The sequence below is a fragment of the Orcinus orca genome, chromosome 9 (assembly GCF_937001465.1).
Source record: "Orcinus orca chromosome 9, mOrcOrc1.1, whole genome shotgun sequence".
Taxonomy (NCBI): Eukaryota; Metazoa; Chordata; class Mammalia; order Artiodactyla; family Delphinidae; genus Orcinus; species Orcinus orca.
In genome coordinates this window covers 99,662,722-99,675,112 of record NC_064567.1, presented here as the reverse complement: position 1 = coordinate 99,675,112, position 12,391 = coordinate 99,662,722, and positions in this window count along the sequence as shown.

The following is a 12,391-nucleotide window of genomic DNA, read 5'->3' as shown; positions in this document are numbered from 1 at the left end:
ATATTTCCTAGCAGTTATTTTTTCCATGCAAAATCTTTAACAGAAATCTTTAACAAAATATTTTTTGTATTAAGGTATAGTTGATTTACAATGTGTTAATTTCTACTGTACAGCAAAGTGATTCAGTTTTATATATATATATATATATATTCTTTTTCATATTCTTTTCCATTATGGGTTTTTTTTTTTACAACTTTATTGGAGTATAATTGCTTTACAATGGTGTGTTAGTTTCTGCTTTATAACAAAGTGAATCAGCTACATGTAGACATATATTCCCATATCTCCTCCCTCTTGAGCCTCCCTCCCACCCTCCTTATCCCACCCCCTAGGTCATCACAAAGCACCAAGCTGATCTCCCTGTGCTATGTGGCTGCTTCCCACTAGCTATCTATTTTACATTTGGTAGTGTATGTATGTCAATGCTACATTCTCACTTCATCCCAGCTTCAGAGAATGTAAGCTCTGTATTGTAACTCTGTTAATATAGGACTATTCATACACCTTAGAGGGAAAAAGGTATAAAGAAGGGTTTTTGGAAGACATTGTCACATTTTTTTAAAAAGTGACTCATGTAATATAAACTCTTAAAGGCAAGAAAAAAATTATTCAAGTTAATTAGAAGTAAAAATGGCTTTTATATTTTTTTACGTAATTCTGCTTGGCAGAGTAAAGTTAAATATCTTTATAAAATTAAGTCCCTTGGTACAAGCTGCCAACTATGCAAATAATTTTGTCATTTTTAGAATATTCTGAAAAAGAACACCATCTTTTATATTAAATGGGCAAGAGATGACTTCAGGACCGACAAGTGATGGTCATGACAGGAAAAATAGAATCCAGTGTTCCAGGACAGGAGCAAAATCAACAGAGGAATAAAAACTGTATAAAAGAAGCACTAGAGAGACATATTTGTTCATCAGCCACAACAAAAGCAAAAATGCCCCAGAAAAATAACCCAGGAGACAGACCATACTAACAATTAAATTTCTGCATCTGATTTTCAAACTTGGACAAGAAAGATCTACAAGTCTATTTATTTCATGACTTTTCTGTTCTTGACTTCTAAATTTTGACATCTCTTTTGCCTGAAACATGTTATATGTTAAACAGTGATACATAGGCTGTTTATTTTCTGACTCCTTTGTCAGATATGTCTTCCTGTTCATGCTCGAGTGTCTTTGAAAATTTAGCTTGTTATAAATTCTTGCTTCACAGTTCTTCTTTCCAGCATGATAGAATATGGAGTTCAACATATCCTCTCTCCTAAAAAGTTACTCTTCAAGTGGGACAAAACTGTCAGAAGCATCACTTTCAACACTGGAAATTGACCAAAGACATACACCAAACTAAGCACAATCTATTCATGAAAACTACTGAAATTTAGGTTAGAACGATATGAGTCTCTGGCATCCTTGCCTAGAGATGCTCCCATCTGTTTCCCAGCAGCTCTGTCAGTGGTTGTTCGACCAGGACAGGGCAGACTGAAACCAGCCCTTTGATGCCACTGCTGGGGGAGCCTCACTTGGCTGGGAGCACAGTTACAGCTAACCTCTCCATGCAAGCAGACAGGGAGATCCAGCAGCTTGCCTGAGGGAGAGGTTCTCTTTGGAGCCAGAGACAGCCCAGAATATTAGCTGGGGATTTAATGGGAAGTTTTTTTTTTTTAACTTTTTATTTTTTTTTATTTTTATTTTTTCATTTTAACATCTTTATTGGAGTATAATTGCTTTACAATGGTATGTTAGTTTCAGCTTCACAACAAAATTAATCAGTTATATATATACATATGTTCCCATATCTCTTCCCGCTTGCGTCTCCCTCCCTCCCACCCTCCCTATCCCACCCCTCCAGGCGGTCACAAAGCACCGGGCTGATCTCCCTGCTTCCCACTAGCTATCTACCTTACATTTAGTAGTGTATATATGTCCATGCCTCTCTCTTGCTTTGTCACCGTTTACTCTTCCCCCTCCCCATAGCCTCAAGTCCATTCTCTAGTAAGTCTGTGTCTTTATTCCTGTTTCACCCCTAGGTTTTTCATGACATTTTTTTTCTTAAATTCCATATATATGTGTTAGCATACGGTATTTGTCTCTCTCTTTCTGAAAGAAGACCAAAAGACAACCCTCAGAATGGGAGAAAATATTTGCAAATGAAGCAACTGACAAAGGATTAATCTCCAAAATTTATAAGCAGCTCATGCAGCTTAATAACAAAAAAACAAACAACCCAATCCAAAAATGGGCAGAAGACCTAAATAGACATTTCTCCAAAGAAGATATACAGAGTGCCAATAATGGGAAGTTTTATTGACTGATTGATTGATTGCCACGCCGCACAGCTTGAGGGATCTTAGTTCCCCGACAAGGGATTGAACCTGGGCCGCGGCAGTGAAACCGCTGAGTCCTAACAGACTGGAGGCTTGCATGTGCACAGGAGAGAGGGCAGAGAACCCAAGCCATCCAAACACCCTTGGCCAGTGAAGCCTGGGCATTGACGTTTACGGACAAGATACAAGAGAGTCCGGTGGAAAGTAAGAGCTGGGGGCAATTTGAAAATAGTTGGGTTTGAGTCTCACCTCTCACAAATTAAGCTCTGTAAACACAGGGGCACACCCTGGAAAAGCAATCATAAAAATATAATCAAGGGAAATAAAGTAGGCAGAGATATGAGGATGCACATGTGGATGGGGAGAAACACAGTCTGTATAATTTAGTACAGGCCAGTTATCAAACAAACAAAAAACAATAACTGCCAGGGAGAACAATGTGTGTATATGGGTTGTATATGGGACAATATATTATCTAACACAACCACTATTCAACCAAACATTATGAGACATGCAAAGAAATGAAAGTATGCGAAATAAGCATCAATAGGAAATGTCTTTTTAAATTAATTTTTATTGGAGTATAGTTGCTTTACAATGTTGTGTTAGTTTCTACTGTACAGCAAAATGAATCAGCTATACATACACACATATCCCCTCTTTTTTGGATTTCATTCCATTTAGGTCACCACAGTGGACTAAATAGAGTTCACTGTGCTATACACTATGCTCTCATTAGTTGTCTATTTTATACATAGTAGCAATAGTGTATACCTGTCAATCCCAATCTCCCAGTTCTTCCCACTCCCCCTTTCGCCCTTGGTATCCATACATTTTTTCTCTACGTCTGTGTCTCTATTTCTGCGTTGCAAATAAGATCATCTACACAATTTTTCTAGATTCCACATATATGCATTAATATCCGATATTTGTTTTTCTCTTTCTGAATTACTTCACTCCGTATGACACTCTCTATGTCCATCCATGTCTCTACAAATGACCAAATTTCATTCTTTTTAATGGCTGAGTAATATTCCATTGTATACATGATGGACATTTAGGTTGCTTCCATGTCCTGGCTCTTGTAGATAGTGCTGCAATGAACAATGGGGTGCATGTGTCTTTTTAAATTATGGTTTTCTCAGGGTATATGCCCAGGAGTGGGATTGCTGGGTCATATGGTAGTTCTATTTGTAGTTTTTTAAGGAACCTCCAGACTGTTCTCCATAGTGGCTGTATCAATTTACATTCCCACCAGCAGTGCGTGAGGGTTCCCTTTTCTCCACACCCTCTCCAGCATTTATTATTTGTAGATTTTTTGATGATGGCCATTCTGACTGGTGTGAGGTGATACCTCATTATAGTTTTGATTTGCATTTCTCTAATAATTAGTGATATTGAGCATCTTTTTATGTGTTTGTTGCCCATCTGTATGTCTTCTTTGAAGAAATGTCTATTTAGGTCTTCCACACCTTCTTTGATTGGGTTTTTTTTTTTTTGATATTGAGCTGCATGAGCTGCTTGTATATTTTGGAGATTAATCATTTGTCAGTTGCTTCATTCACAAATATTCTCTCCCAGTCTGAGTGTTGTCTTTTCATCTTGTGTATGGTTTCCTTTGTTGTATAAAAGCTTTTAATTAGGTCCCATTTGTTTATTTTTGTTTTTGTTTCCATTTCTCTAGGAGGTGGGTCAAAAAGGATCTTGCTGTGATTCATGTCATAGAGGGTTCTGCCTATGTTTTCCTCTAAGAGTTTGATAGTGTCTGGCCTTACATTTAGGTCTTTAATCCATTTTGAGTTTATTTTTGTATATGGTGTTAGGGAGTGTTCTACTTTCAGTCTTTTACATGTAGCTATCCAGTTTTCCCAGCACCACTTATTGAAGAGGCTGTCTTTTCTCCATTATATATTTTTGCCTCCTTTGTCATAGATTAGGTGACCATTAGGTGCGTGTGTTTGTCTCTGGACATTCTACCTGTTCCATATTTCGGTTTTTGTGACAGTACCATACTGTCTTGATTACTGTAGCTTTGTAGGGTAGTCTGAAGTCAGGGAGCCTGATTCCTCCAGCTCTGTTTGTCTTTTTCGAGGTTGCTTTCACTATTTGGGGTCTTTTGTGTTTCCATAAACATTGTACAATTTTTTGTTCTAATTCTGTGAAGAATGCCACTGGTAATTTGATAGGGATTGCATTGAATCTGTAGATTGCTTTGGGTAATATAGTCATTTTCACAACATTGATTCTTCCAATCCAAGAACGTGATATATTTCTCCATCTGTTTGTGTCATCTTTGATTTATTTCATCAGTGTTTCATAGTTTTCTGAATACAGGTCTTTTGCCTACTTTGGTAGGCTTATTCCTAAGTATTTTATTCTTTTTGTTGCAATGGTAAATGGGATTGTTTCCTTAATTTCCCTTTCTGATCTTTTGTTGTTAGCGTATAGGAATGTGAGAGATTTCTGTGCATTAATTTTGCATCCTGCAACTTTACCAAATTCATTGATTAGCTCTAGCAGTTTTCTGGTGGCATCTTTAGGATCTTCTATGTATAGTATCGTGTCATCTGCAAACAGTGACAGTTTTACTTCTTCTTTTCCAATTTGGATTCCTTTCATTTCCTTTTCTTCTCTGATTGCCATGGCTAGGACTTCCAAATTATTTTGAATAAAATTGGCAAGATTGGGCTTCCCTGTCTTATTCATGATCTTAGAGGAAATTCTTTCAGTTTTTCACCATTGAGAATAATGTTTGCTGTGGGTTTGTCACATATGGCCTTTATTATATTGAGTTAGGTTCCCTCTATGCCCAGTTTTTGGAAAGTTTTTTTATCATAAATGGGTGTTGAATTTTGTTAAAAGGTTTTTCTGCATCTATTGAGATGATCATATGTTTTTTATTCTTCAATTTGTTAATATGGTGTATCACATTGATTGATTTGCATATACTGAAGAATCCTTGCATCCCTGGGATAAATCCTGCTTGATCACTTTTAATGTGTTGTTGGATTTGGTTTGGTAGTATCTTGTTGAGGATTTTTGCATCTATGCTCATCAGTGATATTGGCTTTAATTTTCTTCTTTGGTGATATCTTTGGTTTTGGTATCAGGGTGATGGTGGCCTTGTAGAGTGAGTTTGGGAGTGTTCCACCCTCTGCAATTGTTTGGAAGAGTTTGAGAAGAATAAGTATTAGCTCTTTTCTAAATTTTTGATAGAATTTGCCTGTGAAAACATCTGGTCCTGGACTTTTGTTTGTTTGGAAATTTTTAATCACAGTTTCAATTCAAGTACTTGTGATTCATTGGTTCATATTTTCTATTACTACCTGGTTCACTCTTGGAAGTTTGTACTTTTCTAAGAATTTGTCCATTTCTTCCAAGTTGTCCATTTTATTGGCATAGAGTTTCTTGTAGTAGTTTCTTATGATCCTTTGTATTTCTGTGGTGTCCATTGTTTCTTCACCATTTTCATTTCTAATTGTATTGATTTGAGTCCTCTCCCTTTTTTTCTTGATGAGTCTGGCTAAAGGTTCATCAATTTTGTTTATCTTCTCAGAGAAGCAGCTTTTAGTTTTATTGATCTTGCTATTGTTTTCTTCATTTCTATTTCATTTATTTCTGCTCTGATCTTTATGATTTCTTCCTTCTACTAACTTTGGGTTTTGTTTGTTCCTCTTTCTCTAGTTGCTTTAGGTGTAAGGTTAGGTTGTTTATTTGAGATTTTTCTTCTTTCCTGAGTTATATTGTACTTCTATAAACTTCCCTCTTAGAACTGCTTTTGCTGCATCCCATACGTTTTGGATCATCATGTTTTCATTGTCATTTGTCTCTAGGTATTTTTATTTCCTCTTTGATTTCTTCAGTGATCTCTTGGTTATTTAGTAACATATTGTTTAGCCTCCACGTGTTTGTGTTTTTTACAATTTTTCCCTGTACTTTATTTCTAATCTCATAGCATTGTGGTCAAAAATGATGCTTGATATGATTTCAGTTTTCTTAAATTTACCGAGGCTTGATTTGTGACCCAAGATGTGATCTATCCTGGAGAATGTTCTGTGTGCACTTGAGAAGAAAGTTTAATCTGTTGTATTTGGATGGAATGCCCTATAACTACCAATTAAATCTATCAGGTCTATTGTGTCATTTAAAGCTTGTGTTTCCTTATTAATTTTCTGTCTGGATGATCTGTCTATTGGTGTAAGTGAGGTGTTAAAGACCCCCACTACTATTGTGTTACTGTCAATTTCCTCTTTTATAGCTATTAGCATTTGCCTTAGGTATTGATGTGCTCCTATGTTGGGTGCATATATATTTACAATTGTTATATTTTCTTCTTGGATTGATCCCTTGATCATTATGTAGTGTCCTTCCTTGTGTGTCATAACATTCTTTATTTTAAAGTCTATTTTTTCTGATATGAGTATTGCTACTCCAGCTTTCTTCTGATTCCCATTTGCATGGAATATCTTTTTCCATCCCCTCACTTTCAGTCTGTATGTGTCCCTAGGTCTGAAGTGGGTCTCTTGTAGACAGCATATATATGGGTCTTATTTTTGTATGCATTCAACAAGCCTGTGTCTTTTTGTTGGAGCATTTAATCCATTCAATTTAAGGTAATTTTGATATGTATGTTCCTATTACCATTTTCTTAATTGTTTTGGGTTTGTTACTGTAGGTCCTTTTCTTCTCTTCTGTTTCCCACCTAGAGAAGTTCCTTTAGCATTTGTTGTAGAGCTTGTTTCGTGGTGTTAAATTCTCTTAGCTTTTGCTTGTCTGTAAAGCTTTTGATTTCTCTGTTGAATCTGAATGAGATCCTTGCCGGGTAGAGTAATCTTGGTTGTAGGTTCTTCCCTTTCATCATTTTAAATATATCATGCCACTCCCTTCTGGCTTGCAGAGTTTCTGCTGAGAAATCAGCTGCTAACCTTATGGGAGTTCCCTTGTATATTATTTGTCATTTTTCCCTTGTTGCTTTTAATAATTTTTCTTTGTCTTTGATTTTTGTCAATTTGATTACTATGTATCTCAGCGTGTTTCTCCTTGGGTTTGTCCTTCCTGGGACTCTCTGAACTTCCTGGACTTGGGTGGCTATTTCATTTCCCATATTAGGGAAGTTTTTGACTATAATCTCTTCAAGTATTTTCTCAGGTCCTTTCTCTCTCTCTTCTCCTTCTGGGACTGCTATAATGTGAATGTTGGTGAGTTTAATGTTGTCCCAGAGCTCTCTTAGGCTATCCTCATTTTTTTTCTTTCTTTTTTCTTTATTCTGTTCTGTGGCAGTGAATTCTACCATTCTATCTTCCAGGTCATTTATCCGTTCTTCTGCCACAGTTATTCTGCTATTGATTCCTTCTAGTGTAATTTTCATTTCAGTTATTTTTGTTTGTTTTTTCTTTAATTCTTTTAGGTCTTTGTTAAACATTTCTTTCATCTTCTTGATGCTTCCCTCCATTCTTTTTCTGAGGTCCTGGATAATTGTCACTATCATTATTCTGAATTCTTTTTTCTGGAAGTTTGCCTATCTCCACTTCATTTAGTTGTTTTTCTGGAGTTTTATTTTTTTCCTTCCTCTGGGACATAGTCTTCTGCCTTTTTATTTTGTCTATCTTTCTGTGGATGTGTTTTTCATTCCACAGGCTGCAGAATTGTAGTTCTTCTTGCTTCTGCTGTCTGCCCTCTGGTGGATGAGGCTATCTAAGTGGCTTGGGCAAGCTTCCTGATGGGGGTGACTGGTGGTGGGTAGATCTGGATGTTACTCTGGTGGGCAGAGCTCAGTAAAACTTTAATCTTCTTCTCTGCTGATGGGTGGGGCTGAGTTCCCTCCCTGTTGGTTGTTTGGCCTGAGGTGACCCAGCACTGGAGCCTACTGGCTCTTTGGTGGGGCTATGGTGGACTCTGGGAGGGCTCACGCCAATGAGTACTTCCTAGAACTTCTGCTGCCAGTGTCCATGTCCCCATGGTGAGCCACAGCCACCCCCACCTCTGCAGGAGACCCTCCAACACTAGCAAATAGGTCTGGTTCAATCTTCTTTGGGGTCACTGCTCCTTCCCCCTGGGTCCTGGAATGCACAATACTTTGTGTGTGCCCTTCAAGAGTGGAGTCTCTTTCTCCCCAGTCCTGTCGAAGTCTCCCAGTCAAATCCTTCTGGTCTTCAAAGTCTGATTCTCTGGGGATTCCTCCTCCGGTTGCTGGACCCCCAGGTTGGGAAGCCTGACATGGGACTCAGTACCTTCACTCCAGTAGTATATAATTGATCTCCAGTTTGTGAGTCACCCACCCAGAGGTTATGGGTTTTGATTTTATCATGATTGCACCCCTCCTACCATCTCATTGTATCTTCTCCTTTGTCTTTGGATGTTGGGTATCTTTTTTGGTGAGTTCCAGTGTCTTCTTGTCGATGATTGTTCAGCAGTTAGTTGTGATTCCAGTGCTCTCATCCTTCTACTCTGCCATCTTGAACAAATCTCCATTATTTTTTCAAATAGGTTTTTTTGTACTTCTCTCTTCTCCTTCTGGTACAACTATTTTTCAAATATTAGTATACATGATGTTGTCCCAGAGTTCCCTTAAACTATGCTCATGTTTTTGTTTCTGTTTTCTCTTTGCTGCTCTGATTGGGTGATTTCCAATAGCCTGTCTTCCAGATTGCTGATCATTTCTTCTGCATTATCTAATCTGCTGTTTATTCCCTCTAGTGTATTTTTCATTTTCGTTATTGTATTCTTCAGATCTGATTGGCTCTTTTTTATGTATGGTATTTTCTATCTCTTTGTTGAAGTTCTCACTCTTCAGGTCATTCTCAGAGATAGTTTCTTTATGTGTACTCAGTGAGCCTGGGATCTTCCTACTCTACCATCTTGTCTTTCCCTCCAGAGGTTTATTTTTATTGCCTATGGATGTCCACTTGCTCTAGTATCATTTGTTGAAAAAAATATCTAGGCCTTCCCTGGTGGCGCAGTGGTTGAGATTCCGCCTGCTGATGCAGGGGACACGGGTTCATGCCCTGGTCCAGGAAGATCCCACATGCTGCGGAGTGGCTAGGCCCATGAGCCATGGCCACTGAGCCTGCACGTCTGGAGCCTATGCTCCACAACGGGAGAGGCCACAACAGTGAGAGGCCCGTGTACCGCAAAAAAAAAAAAAAAAAAATCTATCCTTTCTCCACCTAATTTCTTTTGCACCTTTATCAAAAGTCAGTTGGGAATATTTGTGTACAGTTATTTTTGGGGTTCTCTATTCTGTTCAATTACCCTGTGTCTCTCTCTCCACCAGTATGACACAGTCTGAATGCTGTGACAATATTCTTGAAATTAAGTAGACAGATTCCTCCTGTTTTATTCTTCTTTTTCAAAATTGGTTAGCAATTCTAATTATTTTGGGTTTTCATATAAATTTTAGAATAATCTTATCTATGTCTACCAAAAAATTTGTTGTGATTTTGATAGGAATTGGATTAAACTTGCGTATCTATTTAGGGAAAATTGACATCTTTATGATGTTGAGTCTTATAAACCATGAAGATGATATGTCTCTCCCTTATTTAAATCTTTTTTCCTTTGTTTCAAAGGAGTGTATGTGTGTAGAGAGTGGATAAACGTCTCAGGTCCCCACACAGACTTCTCTGACACCAACTCAGAGGGAACTGGCAGGAGGGTGACATTACAGCCTGGGAGGGTGGACGTCTAGGTGCACCACTTGGCTTTTTTGATGTGGATAGAGACGGGACCATAGTTCCCCACCCCTCACGTGGTGTTTAGCTGGAGTTAGAGATATTACTGACAAAATGTTTTCTCTTATTTGGCTGTCTTTTTCCTGGTCCTTTAACTAGGGAAAGCAAACTTTTGTTGGAGCTTTTTATGTCTGTACATGTATGCATTTCTGGGCTGCCTGCTCTTCAGCTTCAAGTCTCAAATACACAAGATGAAAAGAAAATCTAGGAAACTCAACAATTGTGACATTTCTTGGGTCCCCATGTCACCTGCAGTCTGCCTTTCTCTCTCCACCTCTTAAAGTTTCTTATGTTTCTTTTATATAAGATGTCCAAGAGTTTTAGTTGTACTAAGCAGGAGAAATAGGAGAAAGTACATCTGCTCTATCTTCCCATGAGTGAAACATGAAATCTTAATGTAGTATCAACTTAATCATTGTTTTATGTAACAGTAATAATTTCCATGTCCCATTTAACAAGCCTCTCTCTTCCTAAGATTCTTAATAATAGTTTCCTGCATTAATTTTCTATTATTGCATAAGAAATTAACACAAATTAATTGACTTAAAGCAACACATATTATTTTTTCCATTTGCAGGGCAGGAATCTTGGCACAGCTTAGTTGTGTCCTCTGCTCAGTTTCACAAAGCTGAAATGTAAGGGTGAGCCCCACTGGGTTCTCACTTGCACCTTGGAGTTCCCTTCCAGGCTCATTTAGGTTGTCAACAGAACCCATTTCCCTTCAGCTGTAGGACTGAGGCTGCTGGGTCCAGAGGCTGCCCCTCTACATAGACAGTTCACACATGGCTGTCTGCCTCTTAAAGACCAGCAGAAAGAGGGTCTCTATGTTTTGAATCTCTCCCTTCAGGAAATATTTGGGCCTTCTTTTAAACAGCTCACCTGATTAGGTGAGGCCTACACAGGATAATCTTCTTTTTGATTAACACAAGTCAACTCATTAGGAAATTTAATTAAGCCTACAAAAATCTCTCACCTTTGCCAGATCAGGTAACCTAATCACAAGAGTAAAATCATACACACAGGTCCCACCCATAGTCAAGGAGACAGGATTATGCCAGGGAGGAGGGAAGGAATCTTGTCAGCCAATGCAGAATTCTTTCTGTCACATTTCCTCTATTCTCTTTAAAGTTCACAATCAGACTTGGATCAGAAAATGATATTTATATGTGATACAATGTGGGATATGACTTCATTCCCCTCGTAGGACAACTGTGCCTGCTCCATCTACTGAACGGTTCATTCTATCCACAGTTGTCTGTAGTGCCACACCTGAGATATAGCAAATGTAATAAGGATGTATGTATCTATTTATATGGCCTATTTATTCCATGGGTCAGTTTGTCTCTACCTGTACCAAGCCTGCATTATCTTAATTTGTACATCTATATAAACTCGGATAATCTAGAAAAACAACTGTCTTTTTTAACTTGAGGGATACTCTGGCTATTTTCAGTTCTTTGATTTTTTTCATATTAATTTTAGGATCTGCCTGTCAAGTGACTTGAAAAACTCTTTGAGGTCTTTTATTGGAGGTATATTTTATCTGTAGATTATCCTGAGAAAAATTAAATCTTTACATTAATGCATCTTCTTATTATAAATATAGTAAACAACTCCATTTACTTAAACCTTCTTTAATCTTAAATTAACGAATATAATTTGCTCCTCGAGGCAGCTTCAAGATGGTGGAGGGGTGATGTGGAGTTTGCCTTCTTCCCCACAAATACATCAGAAATACATCCACATGTGGAACAACTCCCAGAGAACACCTACTGAACACTGGCAGAAGACCTCAGACTTCCCAAAAGGCAAGAAACTTCCCACATACCTGGGTAGGGCAAAAAAAAAAAAAAAAAACAAAGACAAAAGAATAGGGATGGGACCTGCACCTCTGGGAGAGAGCTGTGAAGCAGGAAAAGTTTCCACACCTAGGAACCCCTTTACTGGTGGAGATGGGGGGTAGGCTGGAGGGGAAGATTCAGAGCCACGGAGGAGAGCGCAGCAACAGGGGTGCAGAGGGCAAAACGGAGAGAGTTCTGCACAGAGGATGGGTGCCATCCAACACTCACCAGCCCAAGAGGCTTGTCTGCTCACCCGCCAGTTGGGATGAGTGGGGTCTGGAAGCTGATGCACCAGCTTCAGAGGTCAAATCCCAGGGAGAGGACTGGGGTTGGCTGTGTGAACACAGCCTGAAGGGAGCTAGTGCACCACAGCTAGCTGGGAGGGAGTCTGGGGGAAAGTCTGGACCTGCCTAAGAGGCAAGAGACAGTTGTTTCGGGGTGCATGAGGAGAGGGGATTCAGAGCACTGCCTAATTGAGCTCCAGAGACGGA